The sequence below is a fragment of the Gavialis gangeticus genome, unplaced genomic scaffold, assembly GCF_001723915.1.
Source record: "Gavialis gangeticus isolate Ggan-Ray unplaced genomic scaffold, GavGan_comp1, whole genome shotgun sequence".
NCBI lineage: Eukaryota > Metazoa > Chordata > Crocodylia > Gavialidae > Gavialis > Gavialis gangeticus.
Window position 1 is genome coordinate 56743561 of NW_017729033.1, and position 23356 is coordinate 56766916.

Genomic DNA, 23356 nt, shown 5'->3' on the forward strand with positions numbered 1-23356 from the left:
GGTGTATTCACTTTACCCCACAGCTTGGTGTCATCAGCGACCTTGAACAGGGTGCTCTCCACACCTTCGTCAAGGTTGCTAATGAAGATGTTGAACAGCACCGGCCCTAGGACTGAGACCTGTGGGACTCCACTGCCCATACCCTCCCAGGTTGACATTGGCCTGTCCACCACCACTCTCTGGGTGCGCCCCTGGAGCCAGTTTGCCACCCATGTGTATAAGTTGTTGAATCAGATTTTAATAATGATTAACTTCTGTAATGATCTAAAGGCCTTCCTTGTCTAAAGGTCTTTCATGTCTTGAAGTCTTCCAGGGCTTGATGCTCTTGGCAGATGTTTTTTCATCAAAAACAAATTATTTGATTCAGTATAACAAAAACTGAAAAGTAACTCATAATGACATTCTATAGCCTACGACACATAGGAGACCAGGCTAGATGATCTACTCTTCCCTTCTGATCTTAAAAAATCAAGATTCTATGAATACTGCATACACAACTTTGTTAGTGATTTCAAAACTTGGCTGAATTTTGAGAACTTCTCAATAGTTTAAGTTTAGTGTATGCCAGATGCTTTATCAGGCCCTACTGTTAACCATCTTTGTTTAAATTCTATTAGGGTAATAAATCCATCCTTAGTTAAAAATTTGGGCAAGATCATTAAGTTCTTATCCCTTTAATATCTTTCCTTAGTCCTCCCAAAATTACTAGATGAAGAAGGGAGGAAAGACCATGTGAGAGAAAGTTGCTAATCCCAATAAAATCAATCTGAAATGTCTCTTCACTTCTATGAAAGGAAGGAAGAAAAGAGAAAGAAAGACAGAAAGAGAGAAGAGAAAACAAACACCTCAATCATATTTAGGGGGAGTTATACTCCCCCTAAATATGATTGTTATAATAGTATTGTATACTATTGGATATAATACTATTGGATACTATTGGATACAATACTAACTCTTCATGAAGTTTTTTTCCAATGAATAACTATGTTTTGGTAAAACAGATAGACATGTTATTTAATGGAAAGATATTATAGAAAATTATATTTCATGGAATATTTGAGCACCTTACACTCCACTGTGCAATGAGATTAGCCTGAGGGAAGAAACCAAAAAAAAGGGTAAATGGTAATAAACTGTTCAGGCTGGGTATACTGATACATAGTACTCCTGACTGACAGCAATTCAGAAAAAGATATATAGATTCTATATCTTGCTTAGTTCTATGCCAAACTACAGCCCCCAGCCCCAGATCTAGGCTGTCAAGTTGGGCTTTTTAAAGAGTATTTATTTCAGAAGGAGCATTAATTTCACTTTTAAAATATATTTTGAGAGAGTGAAGAGTGGCTGTAACTGGTATTTTCACATCTAAGATGGAAGTTGAGAGCATCATACTAACATGACAGCTAATGAAATAATTGATCTTATTTGAATCCATTCTTCAACTATAACTGCTCCAACATTACAGTTGGTGTTTTTGGAGGGGGGTGGGCTTAATAAATGCATCAGATAGTATTAGTTATGTAAAATTGCCTGTTACCTTCACTTCAAGACTAGCAAGTGTCTTAACTAGTTAAATGCATTTTTTTCTGATGGTCAAAGCTTTTTGGGGGTGATATATTTTATTGGACCAACTGCATAGACAAGCTTTTGAATGCACAGCACTTCTGCAGGTCTGAGGCAAGCACAGGGACTGTTAAGAATAGTGGGTAGAGCTGTGGAATTGGAGGAAAGAGGAAATCCCAGGCGTAGCAGACCAACAATTTGGAAAGAAGAGGGTAATTAGTTGGAGATCAAGACCAAAAAAGGAAGGAGGGTAATTATTACCTATAACAAGTAGGAAGAATTCCAGGAAACTGGTAGGTTATAGTGTGCCATAAAAAATAAAATAAAAAAAAATCAATATTCGTGTTCAGTTCTTGGTTCCTAGTGTCCAGCCAGCATATGAACTTTGCCCAGCTTTTTAAAGATGGGTGGTAGATTTCCCTTGAGCACAAAGGTAGGTCAGAAGGGGAGTAGTTGTTCTTTGAGAAGTGTGTTCCTAAAGTAAAGTTCACAGTCAAAAGGCAGATAGAGAGAGAAGATAAGGGCATACTCCATAAAAGAAACCTCACTAATTAGTTACAGATCTTGCCAGTTTGGGAAAGCCTTAGATAAGGAAAAAGATCTAGCCACTCTAAGGTACCTGGGTGTTATGTGTGATTAAGTATTCTCTAGGTTGTCCTTATTCTTATTTTCTTTAACGTTCAGCTGTGTCTTTCAGTCCATACACAGTCACATAATAGACTGGGTCAAGTCCTCAGGAATGGTTGCTTTTTGAACATTTCAGCATATTATATCTAAATATTTCCACTTCCTCTACCTAGTTTCCAGCCTCCATGCCTATTATAATCTCATCATGGGTTAAGAGGAAGAATGAGTTTTCACTCAGTGGGTGAGGAGATAGAAATTTGACCTTTGATATAATGCACATAACACTTTACCATCTGCCTGAAGTCCAGTAGGATAGTCCAAATCAGCAAACTCTGGACTTCAGAAAAGCAGACTTTGATTCACTTAGGGAAATGATGGGCAGGATCCCCTGGGAGGTCAGTCTGATGGGCAAGAGTCCAAGATGTAATTTAAACAAAATTTACTGATTAACTGAGGGTACAAGAACAAACCATCCCAACGTGCAGAAAGACTAGTAAGTATGTCAGGACACCAGCTTGGCTTAGCAGGGAACTCTTCAGTGAGCTAACACACAAAAACAAAGCTTACAAGTGGAAATTTGGGCAAACAACTAGGGAGGAGAAAAAGAGTATTGCATGGGCATGAAGGCATGAAGTCGGGAATGCCAAAGCACAATTGGAGTTGCAGCTAGCAAGAGATGTGAAGGGTAAGAAGGGTTTGTACAAATATGTCAGCAAAAAGAGGAGGATCAGAGAAAGTTTGGGTCCTTTACTAAATGGGGAAGCAACCTAGTGACAGAGAATGTAGAAAAGACTGAAATATTCACTTCAGTCTTCACAGGCAAGATCAGCTCCCAGAGGTATGCACATGGCAGAACAGTTAGGGAAGGAGGTGAGTAACTAACAGTGGCAAAAGGAGTGGTTACGAACTTTTTAGAAAAGCTGGACGTGCGCAAATGCATGGGGGTGGATTTAATGCACCTGAGGGTACTGAGGAAGTCGGCTGATGTGATTACAGAGAATCTGAAAATCCATGGTGATTGAGAGAGGCCCTTCGTGATTGGAAAAGGGCAGATATAGCACCCACATTTAAGAAAGTGAAGAAGGAGGATTCAGAGACCTAAAGACTGGTCAGCCTCACCTCAGTCCCTGGAAAAAATCATGGAGCAGGTCCTCAAGGAATCTATTTCTAAGCAATTGGAGGAGAAGGTGATTAAAAACAGTCAGCATGGATTCACCAAGGGGAAGTCATGCCTGACCAACCCAATTGCTGTCTATGATGAGACGACTTATTCTATGGATGTGTGGAGACTAGTTAATGTGATATTCCTTGACTTTAGCTTTTTATATGGTCTCCCACAACATTCTCACAAGCAAGCTAAAGATGTACAGGTTGGATGAATAGTATGTAAGGTGGAAAGAGAACTGACTGGGCCATTGGGCTCAGAGAGAGGTAGTTAATGGCTTGATTTCTATTTGGCAGCTGGTGTCAAATTCAGTACTCCTTGAGTCAGTACTGGGATCAATTTTGTTCAATATCTTCATCAGTGACCTGGAAGATGCACCCCTCAGCAAGTCTGCAGATGACACCAAGCTGGGGGGAGCACTGGATACACTGGAGAGTAGGGCGAGGATTCAGAAAGACCTTGACAAATTGAAAGATTGGATCAAAAGAAAACTCATGAGGTTCAATAAGGACAAGTTCAAAGTCCTACACATAAGATGGAACAAATCTCATGCACATGATGGGGACTAACTGGGTAAGCAGCAATTCTGCAAAAAAGGACCTGGGGGATACAGTGGACAGCAAGCTGAATATGCAGCTGAGGCAATTTGCTCCTGGGTTGTGTCAATATGTGCAACATTGTGCAGTAACTAATTATAAGTAAATCTGATACCTACATTTATAGGTATCTAATATACTTGTGTGTGCTTACTGCACACTAAAAATCCCTAATCACATCTACATGTGTACATGCTTACTTTGCAGTAAACTACACTACTGCACAGTTAAGCACCTCATGTAGATGGGCCCACTCTAAACAAGGTCACCATAGATAGGCAGGTTTTAGATCAAATATAAACACCTGTCATCAATTGTTATTGGTCACAGCTTTCAAAATAATGATTGTGGCTGTATTTTTTTACTCTAATCAGCCAGTGAAATCATGTGGCACACTGGTCTTCTAGTAAAGATATTAAAAATATTGTCTATTGGGTACTTAACATGGAGTAGCTTCTTCACTGTAATAGAAGTTTTCAAGTGGTGCTTGTAAATATGCTAAGTAGAGCTTTCAAAGTAACATATTCCCTCAGGGCACAGTGATCTTTTTGGCTCTGCTTAATCTATCTACAAATGGCATACCATCTACAATCTCAAGAATCTGCAAATAGACAGATTATATTTGCTTTAATAGGATAAAGCCTTTAAACAGCTTGAACAAAGTCTTAATGAAGACTATACACCAGTACTGAAAATGAGAAGACTTAAAATCAGCATGATTAAGACAGTGACCTTCTGTTTCCATCCTATCCATCCTAAAGCCTTGAAGAAGCTTATAGTTTTCTGGGATAGAACCCAAAACCAATTTACCTTGGCATGAATCTACACTGCATCCTCTCCAGAAAAGAGCTCCTTATGAAGATGGTGCTTAGACTCAAAGGGAGGAGTATGTTTTGATTAGTAAATTTGCCAGATCTATTTGCAGTGCATAAGTGAGAACATTACAGATTTTAGGGCTCAGTATTGCTATGCTGTGGAGTGCTTATGCTTTTCTTTTGCAGAATACTATGAGTTGGGTTGAATTCCATAACAAGCAATAAGAGTCCTTTTGAGTTGCATACAGTGTAAAGCTACCAGTGTAAAGCTACCCAAATTATCTGACAACTAATTTCAAGAGAGGAACTGCTTCAGTGACATAAGGAATGTTCCCTGCCACCATCTGCTCCATGAAAAGAGCCATTTCAAAGAATCATATAAAATTAGGGTTGGAACCTCTCAGGAGGTTGTATAAAATTAGGGACCTTTCAGGAGGTCATCTAGTCCAACCCCTTGCTCAAATCAGGACCATACCCAACTAGATTGTCCCAGCCAAGGCTAGGTCTACCTGGGTCTTAAAAGCCTCCAAGGATGGAGTTTCCACAGCTTCTCTGGGTAACCTGTTCCAGTGTTTCACCACCCTCCTAGTGAGAGACTTTTTTCAGATATCTAACCTAAAGTTCCCTTGCTGTAACTCAAAAACATTGCTCCTTGTTCTGTCATCTGCCACCATTGAAAATAGACTAGGTCCATCCTCTTTTGAAACATCCTTCAGGTAGCTGAAGAGTGCTATTAAATCCCTGCTCAGTCTTCTCTTTTCCAGACTAAATAAACCCAGTTCCCTCAGCATATTCTCAGACATCAGGTGACCAAACCCCCTAACCATTTCTGTTGCCATCTGTGGACTCTCTTCAATTTGTCCACATTCTTTCTGTAGTGGGGGCCCAAAACTGGAAACAGTACTCCAGATTTGGCTTCACCAGTACCAAGTACAAGGGGAATAATCACTCATCTCAGTCTGCTAGCAACGCTCCTTCTAATGCAGCCCAGTATGCCATAAGCCTTCTTAAAAATAAGGGTACACTGTTGGCTCTGTCACTCGGGTGCCGGGTCCCTGTGCTGGGTGCTGCAGGCAGCTGCCCAGGCCCAGCAACACAGGGACAGCCGTACAGAGGCCCAGAGAGCCAGTACAGGACCCCCAATGGCACTGTCCTTGCTGACGCCCATGCCTACTACCTGAGGTCCCAACTGGTTGCAGAAGGAGACTGGTGACCTCATGGCACTGTGGGGCAAGGTGGAGGTGCAGTGCCAGTTCAAAGGGGATGGGGACTCCAACACCCATATCTATGAGAGGCTGTGAGGCCAGATGTTGGAGCATGGGCACAAGTGGTTGGTATAGCAGTACTGCATAAAGGTCAAGGCCTTGCGGGTACAGTGGGTTGCCATCACTGACCACAACCATCAGTCAGGGAGTACCCATAAGTCCATGCCCTTTATGTGGCAACTGATGGACATCCTCATACCCTGGGACTTATGCTGCAACAGTGCTGTATATAGCAGCATGGGTACCCTGCCCAAGCGCCCACCCCAGCCTGGCATCCACAGTGTCAGTCACTAGGGGAGGGCCCCTTGGACTTCCAGCAGCCTGTCCTGATGAGCTCCCCAGCTGCAGTCTCCACCAGCAGCTCAGGGATCCCAGGCGAGCGCCTGCTGTGTGAGTACCACATCTCCAGCCCCTCCCCCCCCACATAGCATGGATGGCCATGCCACCACCAGCAGCACCAGATCCTCCCCGGGGTCAGGGATCCCAGCCAGGCACCTGCTCTCTGCACCCCACTTTCCAAGGACACTGCTTGGAGCTGCATCCAATTGCCAACAACCATGACCGTTTGGAGCAGCCAGCCATGCCAAATCTGCCCCTGACTCCAGCCACTTTCCCCCCTCCCCAGGTTTCCCCACATAGCACAAAGGGAGGTGGGACACAGTGTAAAACATTATTGAGCAGCAGGTACCCCTGCAGCTGGGTGGGCATGGGCCTCTCATATGCTGAGGAACACAATGCTGGGGACAATGTCCTCCTTGGCAATGGGGGCAGGGTTGTGTAGCAGTCACAGGTAGCCCTCCAGGTAGTGGCAAAGGTTGTGGGGCAGCCTGGGCTTGCCCCCTGCACTGTCATAGCTCAGGGTCCCATGCCAGATAGGCCGGCTGAACCAGGGCACCATGGTCAGCAACAGCAGCAGGGTGTACTGGATGAGGCCCCCCTCAGTACATACAAAAAGCTCAACACACAGCACCCTGGGCACGCATGGCAGGGGCACATTTGAGGTTCAGCATCAGCATACAGGGGGTACAGTGGCTGCACAGGGGGGCTGGAATCAGGGCTCCTTCCCAGAGAAGGCCTCTGTGGGGAGGGTAAGGGTATAGGCAGCTCCTTATCCCAGTCATCCAGGAGCTTCACACCCACTAAGCCCAGGTGCTGTGGGCTGATTGGCAGTATATCAGGGAAGCCAGCCTGCAGTCCTGCATTGAGGGACTTGCTGGCAGACGCCTGGGCCTGGAGGACGGAGGACATGGCCAGCCAAGACAGGTGGTGAATGGAAGATGTGGCCCATCAGGACAGATAGCAGGCAGAGGACACAGCCCTCAAGAACATGCAGGACTGGCATGAGAAGGCACAGAACCAAGCAAACTGGGAGTTCTGGGTGCAGCTCCTGGCCCTGAAGTGTGAGTGGGTGTAGGCACTGCAGGAGCAGAGTGCGGTCCTGGGCAGGGCAGTTCAGGCTATGTACAATGACCAGCAGATGCTAGACACCATTCTGGCCCTGGTGGTCATCTTTGTGCCACCCACTGCCTAACCCCTAACCATAGCTCCATCTGCCCCCTGGCAGCCACCAGCTGCCCATTAGCAGGCCCCTATCTGGGCCTAGGAAGAGGCCCTGCACCATCTCCAGCAGCCCTGCCCTGGATCCACCCCAGCTACCTAGCCCCTCTGTCTGGGCCCAGCCCCACTATTCACCCCACCTCTATGTGGGCATGGAGCTAAAACTGCCTGCAGTGGGGTAAGTACTGCAGGCTGGCCATGGACACCGGCTGCCAGAGGGGGAGCCATCTGCACCAGGGGAGCACTGGCTGCCATCACCCCTGAGTAAGCCCCTCACCCATAGGGAAATGGCCAGAGGCCAGGGTGCTGACTGCCTGTCCCCAGGATCTGACCCCTAGCTGCCCCCATCCTACAGCCCCTCCCCCCCCACCCCAGGATGGCCCACAAAGGACATTGTAAAGAGTATTCACAGGGAAGAAGGATTTTTTTAATTGTTGGTGGGTGGGAGTGGTAGTGGAAGGGCCCTGTTTTTTGAGAGGTGCTCTGTTTTTTAGGGAGGGAAGGGAGGGTCTATTTGATATGAGCGAAATAATAACTTGTTCTTCTGAGGCATATCTGCACTGAGCCTGGTCCTGTGGGTGAGCACAGGAGATGGGGGTGGGAAGCAGCACAGGCAGGATAGGGTGGGAGTGCTGAAGGGGAAGTGCTGAGTCAACCAGTATCTCATGCAGCTGATTCCCTGTCCCCCACTGGTGGTTGCATGGGTCTCCTGGGGCCTGAGCAGGGGTGGATGCTACTGGTGCCACTGCCACCATAGGTGGTGCTCCTGCTCCCAAGAGTCCTCTACATGCCGTGCCTCCTCCATCCAGGCCTTGCGGAAGAGCTCCTTCCAGGCCTCACAAATGTGAAGTAGCACACAGGTTATTATGATGAGCCAGGGGAGGTTGTCCTCAGCAAACTTTAGGCTGCAGTGACAGTGCTGCCCCCCTGCCCCCAGGTGGCCGAAAGCACACTCCAACAAGATATGGGTCTGACCCAGGGACCGGTTAAAGTGGTCCTGGCAGGGATCCAGCTGGAAGGTGTAGGGCTGCAGGGCACCCAGCTGAAGGTGTGGCACCCCCTGTGCAAAGCACCCACCCTTCACCAAGCCTGGTAAGCTGGAGTTCCTGAAGATACATGTGCTGATGTGTCTAAAGGCCCCACAGTGGTCCATGACAGCCTGGAGCACCATGAAGTGAAAGCCCCTCTGGCAGTAATAGCAGAGGTTGCCATTGGGTAGGCAGGTGATGGGGCCCATACAGGGCCCTGATGCACTGGGGAAATCCCTGCACACAGAATCCTGCCACCACTGCCAGGGAGTTGTCATTGTATCCCCCAAGGCATTCTGGAGGGCACTGCACACCTCCAGGATGGCCTTCCCAGTGGTGGCCTTGCCCATGCAAAACAGGTGGCCGACATACCACAGGCTGGTGGGCGTGGCTAGCTTGAGCAGGATGAAAGCCAGCCAGGTGCCTGCTTGTAGCAGCAGCCACAAGGCAGTGTCCTGCCACTCCAGGTGTAACCAGTCAGGTGGGCAGGCAGTCACTGCACATCTGGGAGCTGGGAGGGGTTAGATGGCTGTGGGCCAGCTGCTGGTCAGTGCAGTGGGGCAACTGGGCCAGCACCGTAGCCAGCAGGAGTGCAGGGTTCTGGTCATCACTTCTGGGGCAGGGACTGAAGTAGCTGTAGCACAGGGAGGCAAAGATGGAGAGGAGAGTGATGCCTTGCACTGCACACACGGCTCCTCGTCAGGTAAGTGGCTGGCCAGAGAGCATTAAGCAGGGTGGGCTTTTGAAGAGGGCTGCCAGCTGCTGCAGATGTAGCTAAAGTCTGGAGCTCCCCTCATTGGCACTTGGGTCCCCAGGAAGCAACAGCACATCTCCTCCCACTTGCCTGCCTGGCACCATTTACTTGTAACTAATTTACTCACAAATAAGCTGATGCTGCAGCAAAATGCATGTGTAGAAGTGCCCAGTGGGTGCGATTCTCTGTAGCCTGAAACATTTCAAGAGTTTATCAGGTCAGATTAGAATGGCTATAAGTGAACAATTTTCCACTTAAGAGTCATGTTCCCTAGATTAGTAATGGATCTCACTTTGGCTTTCTGGCAGATCTTTGGTATAATAATTATTTTAACCAATATGGGACATAAATGCTAGAAGTCCATATATGCTTTTTTCTCCCTTAAGTGTTTTGAGATTTCTGATTAAGTCCTACCCCATCCATGTATCCTCCATTTTTTGGTGCAACTAACTGTTTTTTCCTTCTTTTTATTTTCTTTGTGGAAATAATAATTTAAAAATAATATCTATATTCATAGATTAGAAAGTGCTGGAAGGGACCTTGCAAGATCATCAGGTCTAGACCCCCTGTACTAGGCAGAAAAGACAACTGGGGTCAGGTGACCGTCCAGTCTCGTCTTGAAGATTTCCACGGTAGGTGATTGCACCACCTCTGACACCCTAACTGTGAAAAAGGTTTTCTTAGTGTTAAGCCTGAAAGACTTTGAGCTTGTAGCATTCACTAAAAGTACCGTTCTTTTACTATGGATTTGTCAAAAGGCTTGTCCCTGTGAATCTTTACTACGTTAAAAAGATCTGCAGCTATTGCGTTCAGATGGATATGTTGGGTGATTTTTGTGCAGCAACAAGTTTCCTAATTAGCGTTCATGCTTTCCTGCTGGAACTTGTCAGAAGCATGTTTGACCTGCCACCTACTGATTCGGACATCTTCCTTTAACTGTTTTGATCTGATCAACATTACCACTCAAATTATCTCTAATGCCATCCATGTTAGATAGCTTTGGAATAATAGTATCTAAAGAAGTAAGCAGTTTCTTATGAAAGCTTTTGCCTCTCATTAGTCTATCATAAGGTGGCACTCTGCCCTGCCTTATGCCAGACTGGGCAAACAATGAGCCACTACCTTTCTCACCTTTGGAATCGTTAGAGCTCGACTGTTCTCTGTCCACCTGTAAGTAAAGAGGAAGTGGAGGAGAAATTTAGACATTACTTTTCCTCTTTCCATTCCTCTTTTCAGAGGAAGAACAAAGTTCCAATCCAAGTACTCAGACAAGCACAATATGTTAGTGCTTTGGTTTCATACTAATTTCTGAATGCATGACAGTTAGGTAATTTGCAATGTAGCAAGTGCCATACTCTCCACCAAGGGCCCAGCAGTCATCTGATAAACTTAAAATGCACTAATTATCCCCCTTCCCTTTTCTGGATGCTGGACATCACTTAGATATCAGATTTTATTTGTGTTATTTCAGTCTCACTTCTGGAGTCTGTTATAATAACTATTTTCTAGTCAGTGTGAAGAAACAAAACATGGTTAAAAACAGTTCACACATTTGTTACGGCAGTCTCATTATTCAGGAAGAAAAGAAGGGTGGTTTCAGAAATGATACTTAAGTCAAGGATGAAACTATCAATTATTGAAATTCATTAATTAAGCAAAATATTTGCTGGAAGTTGCTGCACACCTCTCTCAGTTTGAAGATTTTTCTATCAAAACACAGTCTCATTAAAAATTTACATGCTAATCAGTATGTTTACAATTTCATTTTGCCAACTACAATTTTGCACTGAGATTTAGAATCCTTTTTCATTATAATTTTATGCCAATTAAGTCAGAGAAAAAATGTAATTTACAGGTTTGCATAATTGCCCAGATGTTAGGATGCAGCACAAGTGGAGAACAGAAACAAAGATTTTTTAAGTTTACAGATTTGAAAAGAACAAGAGAAAAAGCAAATGTTAGTTTTTCTTTTGGTTGCTAATTTTTTAAACACCTTTTCTCAGAGGTTACCTAGAGTATATTGAAACTGATCAAAAGCTGGTAAATTGTTTTTTACATTTTAGTTTTCAGCATGGGTGATTTAAAGGAATTAATAGCAATAGTAAAAAATCATGTTTCTATACAAAATATGTATAGAAAGTCAAATATTAGACTCTATACTAGGCCTAAGGAAATAAAATTTGGTTAAAGGGGACTTACAATTAGGAGGGTAAAGAGATTCCCCTTCCATTCTCAAGGCTACAGTTGATTTTGTCCCACTTCTATTTAATAGTTTTGTCTGTCAACCACATAATTGTGAATCTACTGAACGTGCTTTGATGCCACCTTTCCCCGAATCCTCCTACTTCCTTGGCAAAGAAATCCTAAAGAATGCAAGTATATGATGTAAAGGGGAAACAGCAACAATGTGGCAAAATAGAATCTCATGATTTTTGTCTGGAGGGTGCTGCTCCCTCCAGACAAAAATAAGATTGGTTTACAAAGTGTTTTTTGTTGGTTAAAATTATATACATGGATAATTTATAAGTATATGCCAGGTTTGTCTTAGATAAATAGATGAGAATACCATCATATCTGCAGTATTCCTTAAATTGCTCTTCATTTACTATAAGAAATTACTTCAGTTGAACCTGTTGAATACTAGTAATGTTAATTTGTTATCTCAGCCATTCTCTACAATATTGCCAAGCTTTTTAGGATGAGAATAGTATATTTCATTTTGCTGTCTCATAACAAATCAAAATGGCAGAAGTTTAAAATAAAGCATCTTTGTGCTCATCAAGTAATCAGGCTATAAAATCTTCATTGCCAAAGAAAATTGTTGAAGGACTTTGTGACACAGGACTTTTATATAAAGAGAAAACACCTTTCAGTTATAAAATCAGAGCTAACAGAGAGTCCAATCTTATAGGAAGCAGGATGGTACCTTAGCGGGGATGCAGATACTTTACAATTGCCTCCAGTTCACATTTACGTTCTCCACTGAAGAATCTGTTCCTGGACGTGTTGGCAAGACAATACTGGATTACTTGAAGCTGAGGCCTCACACAGAATGGTAAATCCTGTGCTCCTTCAGATTTGTTATAGATTTGGTACACTGAGAAGGCCATGTTTCATAGTTTTGAAATATGGCTATTTTGGGGAGGAATAGTGAAGCTTTTATGTCATATAACAATGCTTAGTACTGCAGCAGAAACAACAAAAAGGTTATAATCATATTCTCATTTTCTATACAAGCACCATACCCAGAGATAATGATAATAATCATTTTAACATTACCATTTTTGGGTTCCCTTTCCGTCTGGGCCCTGGGCGACTGCCCAGTTCGCTCATGCCTATGTCTGGCCCTGACCATACCGTTTCCTCACATGTAGTTAGGGGGAAGAGTAGGACACTAAAAAATAAATACTACTTCCAAGTGAAATAACCCTACTTTAAACACAATGGGCTTCTGTTCCCAGTCTTCTTCCATGATTTTGGGCAAGTCACTAACAAACATATGCTTAACTCTTGGCATCTAAATACCTTTAAAATGTAGTCTTTACTCTCTGAACTTCAAATTAGAACTTCCAAAGAGAGGGAGATGAAATCTACCTACCTCACAAGGTTGTGGTGAGGATCAAAACAGTAGAAACTGTAAAGTACTCAGACACGACGATAGAGGGTGAAAGACCAATTAAGTAATTATAAGGTGCTTTCAAATCTATGGATGGAAGATGCCAGCTAGACCAGCTCATTTAATCATTGACATCCATCAGTCTCAGGAGACCATGAAGACTGAGCCTTTGGTGGGTTACTGGGTATACCACCACAGCTCCTTGAGTGGCTGAGCAGTCCAATGCATGACAAGCAGACTCTCCAGCAGGTTGCACATACAGACTCAGTTGAGCTTGCGGGCATGCTGAGTACCACCTTGTCTTGCCTGCTTCTGGCTCCTCTTCTCTATCTCAGCATTGACTCTCTCCAACTCAAAATGACATAGACCCTGCTTCATGGCAGCTTGCCACTTGCAGCTGTCTGAAGCAATTGATTCCCAGCATTGGCCAGATAAAACAGTTAATTACCATTGTGAAAGGAAGACACAATTTATTTCCTTCAATAGTATTTGAGGACTCTAGGAAAAAGGGAGGGAAAGAATAATAGATTTTAGTCATCAGACACCTCTCAGATAATGAGGAAATACCTTCCAAAATATGCCCACAAAAGACTGGAAGAACTGAATTTTGGGTAGAGGCTCTACTTTTCTTGTTCATCCTGAAAAGGAATAATTGCATGAAAGTTAATAACATCACCTGAAGCAACAGGAAGCTCAGCCTACTTAGAAGATACACACAAACACAAATGGCTGGAGAAGCACTATGATATGCTGATAGTTATGATCAGATAGTAACATTTTTGCTAGTAATGGAACGCCAGTTTGTTCATCAGGATAACTTTTAGGTGCCCGTTTACCTGTCTTTTAATCTCCAGATTTAATCTCCTTTTTGCTTTCTGTTTAGGAAGATTCACCCAGGTCTTCATAATATATGATGTATTCTAGGAAAGTAAATCCTGGATATCTGTTGCTAATGTTTTTAATCATGGAATGTGTCCTCACTTAGCAACCAGAGTGATTTGTTCTTAAGTGTTTAAATTGGAGTCACTGCTGGTACTTCCGGAGGTCTTGAATTTAAATTAGAGAATGATCAATGACTCCAATAACAAACTGATATACAAAATCCCATTCAGATCCCATATCAGTATCAAGAAATAAAGAGAGTGATGAGACTAAACAACTGACATTTCTATCTCTACCAGAATTTTCTAAATTCAGCTTCTGATGAAAATCTTATTAAAAAAACATATTAAAAGTGGTTGGAAATCCTTTCTATTTCCTTTCTCATGTAATTAAATCATTCCCTCAATCACCCTTTCCCTTCATTCTTTTCATTTAATTTTTCAAAATTACACTGTGTTTTGGTTTGCCTATTTGTTAAAGGTGAATAATGGTTAATTTTCAGATTTGTTGTGAGGCCTAAATAACTGTGTAAAGGGTTCCATCTAAGTGGAAATTATTCACTACAGTACGTCATATGCCACAAAAGTCTGCCTTTACACAAGAGGCACACAAGAGACAGCAAGGGTTGCAAAGAGATGTTGAGGTACAGTAGTGGAAGAGGTTCATTTTTCAGAAGTGTAAGGTTTTAAAATAGGTGGAAGAAAGATGATGGAAACATGAAAATGCAGAAAAAGGTAATACAGAGGACATCTAAGTGTAGTTAAGGTCTCAGACATGGTAGCAGGAGCAAAGAGAAAGTGAGGAGCTAGAGAAGTGAATGGAACTAGGCACACATGACAAAATTCATGAGAGCTGAAGCAGGAGACCTAAATAAAAGGAGTTTGTGCAGCTATTTTGTGCCTTAGCATGTGCCCCTGCATGCATGCTTTGTTGTGGAACAAATTGTCCCACTGTGGGCAAACTGCCCTTACCCAGCTCCTCCTAGCTCCCAATGTGCTGGAGCAGCCAGGGCATAAATGGAGCATAGAGACACCCTGGTCAGCAGCCAAAGCATCTCACTGCAGGACAAAGCCTCCATTTGTTCTGGTGCACACTATTATAGTGTGTTCTTTGCCACCTTTTTCCCAGCACATTTTTTGCTACCAGGAAATCCCAGTAGCAAATTTTGCAGCACAGGGGAAACATTTTAATGTTCTATGTGTGCAGTCTGTGACACCACAAAGTGGTTTGTAATGCCATAAATCTCACACCTCTGATTATCTGGATGTGGCCTTAGAGTGCATGAATGCTCTTCTATTGCTTTCAAAGGGTGTACAAGCTGCTCACTCTCCTTAAGAAAGTCTGAAGAACTTTCAGAGGCTAGAAAGTTGGCCTGTTTTGGTTTTTTTTGATTCACAAACCAAAATGTCCTATCTGTTCAGATATACTTATGTTTAGATATGGGTATAAATATTTTGAATTAAGTGCCTGTTATTGCTATCTCCCAAAGAATTCTTCAGACAGCTTTATTTGTATTTGTGATATCAGCATGAGCAAAGGAAATGAGATGGAAAACATTAATAAAACAATAGCTCAAGAAGTTGGATCCAATGATGAACTGTCAACACAGACAGCTTCCACTCTTTAAGTCTATGTGACAGCTTTAGTATGATGAAATATAGTAGGGAGACAGGGAAACAAAAGGGGGTAATTTCATCCAGGGATATGATTTGAAAATAATCCTGTTTGTATGTCATCCAAATATAATCTTTTTTTGGTTTTAATTTTTAAATTGGTTCTCTGCTGTGTGGAAAGGAGAGGGGAAAAGATTCACTTAGCAACCAGACAACAGTATGAGAACTATTCTTACTGAGGAAAGTAATGCTACTGTAAGGTGAATGAAAAATATAGCCCCTGAAGTTTAAATGATTATTACACTATTTATCACTCCTGCAATCCAGTTGTCTTCAGTGGATGTATGCCAAGAATTAAACTGATCTTTTGTGTTGGCTTCCCTGTCCTCCTCAAAGTCCATCCTTCCTGGCCACTGCTATCATTAACCTTGTCTTTGACCTTCTCTTTTTCCTTTGCATATGAATACTCTCTCTGCATATAAATAAATAGTGTTTTTTTCCTTCTTTGCCAGAACACAATTAGTTGTTCCCTTTCTTCCCAAGTCTTCCTTTTTATTTTCCTTGTCTCCAAGTTCCCCAATCCAAATTTCAGTTGGCTCCTTATTTCAGTGAGTCTCCACCAGGGATTCTTTTAAGGGTGTCATAGGGTGCCACAGATACTAGCACTGTCAGTGCTAACACCTACACAAGATTCACAAGATAAACTCAGAGGTTTCAAATAGGAGTCCACAGTGCCAAAAATGTTCTGACATACGTTGGTCTTTGTCAGTTCTTTGCAACAGAAGAATCACTCTATTGTTTTTCTGTGCCTAAAAAATGAGAGAAGGATGAGCCAGCATTTTCCAAGGAGTGTATTGAGTCAAATGGGGCGTATGTTGAGGCTAAAAAAGTTGATAACCACTGCCCAACCTGTTGGTATTCTTTACCACACATTTCAGGAATGCATTGTCTGGTGCCATAAACCCAAATACAGAAAATGTAATAAGCATTTTAGATTTGAAAACCAAGAACTAAGATGCCAAATGGAGGGCCAAGGGTTGGGGATAGAAAAATTATGGGTGAAGGGAAATTATAAATGACACACAACCCCTTTCAACACCTCTTATCTGGTCTCCTGTAATGTTATTATCAATAAAGTTTTTCAGTTCTTCCTTGCAAAATGTCTCATTGCATAAGACAGTTCTATTATAACAACACATGTAATGTTGGGTTTTTTCCTAATGAAATAACATTATATTTTTGTTTCCCAATTTATTTATTTAGTGTACAAGGTTTTGGCATATTTTTTCAGCCATATTAAGACAATGCCATTACCAGTGAGTCTTTCCCAATCAAAATAAAATATTCAAAACCTTGATTTTATGGGATTTTCATTTCTGTTGTAAATATTTTGAAGAACCCCAACATTAGAAAATTTAACCTCAAATCTTCAACTTGGAGCCAGATTTTCTGAAGCTGTCTACTTAAATCATTATCACAAAGTGTATGCACTTATAAAACCTGCACTTTTACTTGCACATGGATAAAGGCAATTACATTATTTGCAGCCTCAAATTTCTCTCTGTGTGTACAAGTTATTTTACACATACCACATGCAACTGGTGCATGCACAAATTTTATTACCACAGCGTAGACCACTGGTTTTGAAAATTGGCTATAAATGTCCATTTTGATATAGTTCAGTTCCTCTGGTAAATGGCCCTTTAGTACAGAAAGAGCAAAGCAGTTTAGTGGGATATATGTGAATTGAATCTTCTAATATCATTGGGGGGCGGGGTTCTTTTCCCTTTACATTCAGTTGTCAATTAATGTCATATTGCAACTGGTAACTACATATTGGATGTAACTAATATGCATGTTCTCTATAATACAGAATATTTTCTAAATGGAAAACATGTAATTTTACTAGTAACGTACCTTGCTATTTCCAAAGGTTATAATATTTGCTAATATGCTGCTTTAAACAAACGCATTTTATACTTTTTGCTAAAGTAGCAGAGTTTTCTCTTTTATTTCTTTCTTTTAAAAGAACTAGAAGGTAACCAAGTTAGTTGGAAATAGTAAGCCAGAACACATCAATTGAATTGACATGAACTCCAGGGTATAAACGAATTGATTGAAGCTCTGATATTTTAGTTTGGGAAGTCTATTGAAGAAGATGAAATTAGACTATTATTCTGTTAAATCACTTGTTTGGCCTCTGACAGAATCAAAGAGAATAACTGAGCAGTTCTGCAGATGAGGAAAACCATGGAGGTTTATTAGCAGATTTTGCATCTCCAAGTCGTTTATGCTTCATGTTTATCCCAGGTCAATAGGGAAATATCTTTCATACCTAATCCTTTTTTCTAATGTGATTTTTTAGGACTCCTTGAGTTTATATCAGGATCTAGTAAGAACAGTACTGCAGGCACACTGATATTTAAAGCATTATAAATACACTGGAATATATATCTTATTTATTAGTGATGATATATTATTTATAAATCAATGAAAGTATTAGCAATAGTACATTCCTTTTTTAATAAAACCTAATGAAAACATTGGTAGCCTAAAGTATATTATAAGCACTACCCAATGTGTCACAATAATTAACATTTTTTTCTATTTTGCTTAAATCTAGTATTAAAAACATCCTACGCAAATATCACAAAGTACTTGGCAACATTACTTTGAGAAATATTACATTACTTAGAGAAATTACATGACTAGGCTGCAACTAAGAACAACTGAAATATTTTCTTTTTAGTCTGAGTGACTTTGTAGGAGATTTCTCAGCTATTTGAGATGAGTGGGATGTGGGCTGGATAGTTTAGGGGGATGGCAAGGGAACATTTTGACTCTAAATTAACAGTTTGAGTTTGGCCCCATTATCAAAAGTTGTCCAGTGATCAGCCAACTGACAAGATTGTTTGCTGTCCTAATTAAATAAAATTGGCTTCCATCTAATTCTTAGCAAATAGGCATCTCTCATCACCAGGATAGTATTGGGACTAACAGTCTCACTAAGGAATCAAGAAACAAATGGGAAAAGATACAGAATTTCCTGCAGTTTCAACCTTGAAACAAGCACATCAAATAAGGTTAGTTTGCATGCATTGATGATACTTTCTTGAACTCATCTGGACAAAAATAAGGGTTCATCTTCCAAGATTACTATTGACTTAATGTCACCATATAATAGTAGCTTGTTAATTTAGTTTTCATTTGGGGCAAAAAAAGCCATGTTTGTTTGAAGCCAGACAGAAGCAAGGTAGATTTTCATCTTACAGAATAATAAAATCAGAGATGCATAAACTTTCATAAACAGCAGCTTATTTCATTAGATGCTATGAAGGGACTGCAGAAAACTGAGGGCACTTTTACAATTGCTCTGGGGCTGGGAGGGGCAGTGCTTTAATTAGAGACAGTGGTGTCTCATGTATCAGTATCCCCATGTTTTAAAGTGACGTTGGGGGAGCTTGAATTAAAGCTTATTTGACAAGCTTTAGTTCAAGTACCTCCGCCACCATTTTTAAGTGTGGGGATGCTGGCACATGAGATGCGGAAGGCTGCTGGAGTGTGGTAATTACCTCACTCTAGCAGACCTGATTAATTGAGTCTGCTCCAACATACTGTAATTACAACACATTAGAGAATCCTCCTTGCTTGTGTACAGGCACCCTGAGCTTCCAAACAGTGGCTAGAAAACAGAGTGTAGGGAAGAGGGAGAAGAAAGGAGAGAATAGTGCTGGAAGAGGCAAAATGGGTGGGTAAGTGACAGAAAAGCAAAGCATTTAACCTACTCAGGGAAACAGGAGTTATAAAAAACTAATCCTGGTAAAGGGATAAGAATCTCTAGTCTTGGTTTAGACCATACTTAATACAATTCAGTTTGTGGATGATTTCTTGTTCCACAGTTACTTTTTAAAGTTGTGTTGACTAAGAACAGTTACTCCAAAATCAGCAATGGAATACCCAGGGCGGTTAAAGTATGCATCTTTCTGGAATTTATGTCAGATTGACGCTCATCCATTCTTACATGTAGGGATTCTCCATCTGTGCAGTGCAGACAGCACTGTTAGCAGGGGATGATGGAGGTACAGATGAATGAAGCTCAGATGTTATAATCTGTGTTATTTATCCCATTTATGTTATTTATCACTGATAACCTTACTGTGCTATCAGTGATGATATGGTCTGTGTTGATGAGGGGACACAGCTGGTATCTGTGTGTGGAGCAAAGTCTGATGCCTTGTGGCTAACAGGATTTAGGTAGTCTGTTTTTGGAGAGACACTGTTTGAGGTTTATCTTCATCTTGACCTTTTTAAATTCATCTGCCTTCAAATTTTTGACTCCCTTTTAATTCCATCCTATCTAAAAAATATATTATCTACTACAGAAGTGAACAGTCAGAGTGCCAAGAACATACCCAATAATACTTCTCCTATTCTGAGGTGAAGTGTGTAAGGAATGTCCATAATTTGGTAAGTGTTTTATTATGACTTTTTAGAGAGCATTCATAGAGAGCATTGAATAGGAAAGTTTTGCAAAATTTAAATAAATACAGCAGCATTAATCCTAATTAAAGGTATTTTATTATGGAAGAATATCTCACTGAGAAATCTTTTAATTAAGATTTTATTTTAAATACTGATATAATTTTAACATATTGAAAATACAATACATACTAATATATTAAAATAATTAAAATATTCCCTGAAGTGACAATAAAAAGGATGCTCTACATAAGGACCTGAAAATAAAAGATTTGCTGACATGGGCATATTAATGTAAGATCATGGGCAATTAACTCACTCATGATTTATGAGATATAATAAATGACTAACTTCAGGCAGCAGGCTATTATTTCACCTTTGTGTGGCATGGACTGGAGGATCTAAAAGATCTTTTCCAACTATGCTCTTACTGACTTTATCTTCCTCTCAGTGAATCCATGGTAGTTCTTTATATCTTTATTTAAAAGGTTAGAACTGCACTGAGAATATTTAAAGGCATTCTGCTATAAATGATGTAGCAGATAATTTAAATGACTTTGAAATATATTAAGATAACTGAAAATTTCTGTTCAGTAACCTTGGAAAGGTCTTAAATTAAAATGTCATTACAAAATAAAATTACATTCTCCATCAGGGTTCTTGACTGATTCCAGACTAGTGTATTAAAGGCTCCTTGGACCATCTCTTCAATCTTTATATATGATTATAAAATTAATAATGTTCAGAATCCCTGTCAAAATATTCCAAAGCCTTTCTCATGTATGCAGTTCTGTTCTTCAAAGGTGAATTTCATTTCAGGGAACTAATACTAAATTGAAGTTGCTGTTCAGTAAAATTCATTCTGGGGAAGTGTTCAGGTCTCTATGTGGAAGGATACGAACAAAACATTGTTTGTTACCCAGTCTTGAGGAGTCTTCTCACCAGTTCCATTAGGGAAGTTTCTTTTAAGGCTCTCAGCTTTGGCCCTATAGAATTAAGACTAATTCAACTCTGTGTAGTTTTGGAGACCAGTTAAACAGAACAGTTTAGAAAAAATGTGAGCTCATAAAAGGTCCTATTGACTTCAGGTGAATTATACTCATGCTTCCCATCATACACATGCTTAAATGTTCCCTGGATCAGGCCCTTTATCGCCCTTCCTTCTTTTTCACCTTTCTTCCATTAAATATGAGTTGGTATCTACATACCACCAATACAGTTTACCTTAAATAAATCATATCCTTGAATGCAATATATAATTATATGTGAGACATATTAATAGCAGTTTTATTGCACCCTTTTACCCCCAATAAGCATTTGGTTGCAGAAAGGGGGTGGAGGAGAACCTATTTATTGCATACATTACATTCATAACTTTTCTTAGGTTTGAGCTATTCGTTAGTAACATTCATTAACTTTAAGATAGTTATTACTTACATTGTGACAAACTAAACTGCAAATGAAAAATGTACTGCTACCTCCGATTGTAAGCCTTAGTCATTCTAAATCTTTAGAGGTAATTATGTCAATGACAACAATGATTAAAAGAGAGAGATGTCTATGACTATATTAAAATAAAACAAAATAATCTAGAAATTGAGAATGGTTTTGGAATATCATTTTATCTGTCTTGTCCTACTTCTAAAGGACAAAATGAAATACAAGATGGAAGACAGTTAATAAACTTAAAATCAGACCAAATAAAATATAAAATATGCTGGGAAATAACTGATCCTGAGAAAGATGACCATTTTACAACAAAAACACAACTTTGGGATCATGTTCCAAAAAATACAATTACAAATATCGTAAGGTATATGAGTAGTACAGGGATAAGAAGTGTGAGTACATATCAGTTCTGAACTTTCCTTAATCTAATCAGTAGTATCTGCACATGGTTTACCACAATCTGGCCACTCACACATTTTCTTACTTTTGGGAGAAGTTCTTTCCCTTATATTCAATTATGTTTTTATGGTTCTTGACAATGTTCTGTGGCCTATAATGGCAAACCAACTCAACATAAGGATCAATGTGTCTGTAACTTGGAGACAGTAGGAAAAATTGAGGAATATTGAACGAGAAAACCCTAACTATATAACTGAGATATGTTGCATTAAAGAAACTCATACAGTTTTTTTTTAAATTTATAGGGGTGATTTACAAAAATTTCAGCGATATCAGAGGCTGACCCCTAACATTCCAAAATACAGACAGAAGCTGCATTAATATTAATGCCGATGGACATAAGTATAATGGCCAGAACATCCTTGTGATATGTAATTGCATAACATGCAATTGCATGTAATTTCAGATGTGGAAATGCATGATCATACAAAAAATGTGCATCAGTTTTTGACAGACAAATCATATAAGGAATATTCTACAAACATTTAAAAGGAGCATTGTGCAAACATATATTACATTTAAATTAAGAAGAAAATGTTTCAGTTATGTGAAGTATATTGGGGTTAAATAAAGTGTAAGTCATGAGTTTTTGCTTTCAAACCTAAGCCATGGATATTGTCAAATGAATTCACAGCATCATGAGAACGAAAAGGTAATTTTTTCATTTATATATATACATAGAAGGAATATTGACAAATTAGAAAACATTCAGTAGCAGGTTTCCTATATGTGAGATTTGTTTTATAGGCATAAAACCAAATTGTGTTTTGACATAAAGGGTATGTACAAACATTCAGGGAGGTTAGGGGCAGCTTAGATTGAGTTAAAAATGGAACAAGATAGGTTGTGATGGGTCATTTGGGGGGCTACGGGGGTCTTGGTGGGCACCAGTGGGGGAAAGCAGCATTAACAGGGGTTGGTGGGGTCCAGAAAGGACTGGCAGGATTGGAGGAGCAAGCAGGGTATGCAGGGGTTTTGGCAGGATTGGGGGCAAGTGGAATCCATGGTGGGTGGAGGTTGGTGGGATCAGGGAGGTAAACAGGGTCCATGGGTGGGACTAGTAAGGTCCACAAGAGTTTGTCAGGATTCTAGGGACAAGAAGGGTCTGCCAGGGGCTTGGACGTATTGAGGTTGGTGGGACTGGAGAAGCTCTCTGATTCTTCTGAACCTGCCTGGGCCCCTCCAGTCCCCCTGATGTTGCTCAGCTGCCCCAATTCTGCAAACTGTTCCTGATGCTGGTTTTACCAGTGTTCACCTGTCACAGGAGCCTTATTGAAGTAAATTGAGGTTGGGGGGCAAATTGGGGGCTGGCAGCTCTGTGAGGGGGTGTTGGTGGGATGCAGGGGCTCTCTTCTCACCTCCTGGAATTAAAGGCTGTTTTTAGCCCCCTCCAGTCTCCCCCATTCCCAGACAGACAAACTCCCCAGTGAACCAACTCCTCACAGATTCTGTCTTCTCTTCCCCTGCCCTGCCCCCCCCCCCCCCCCC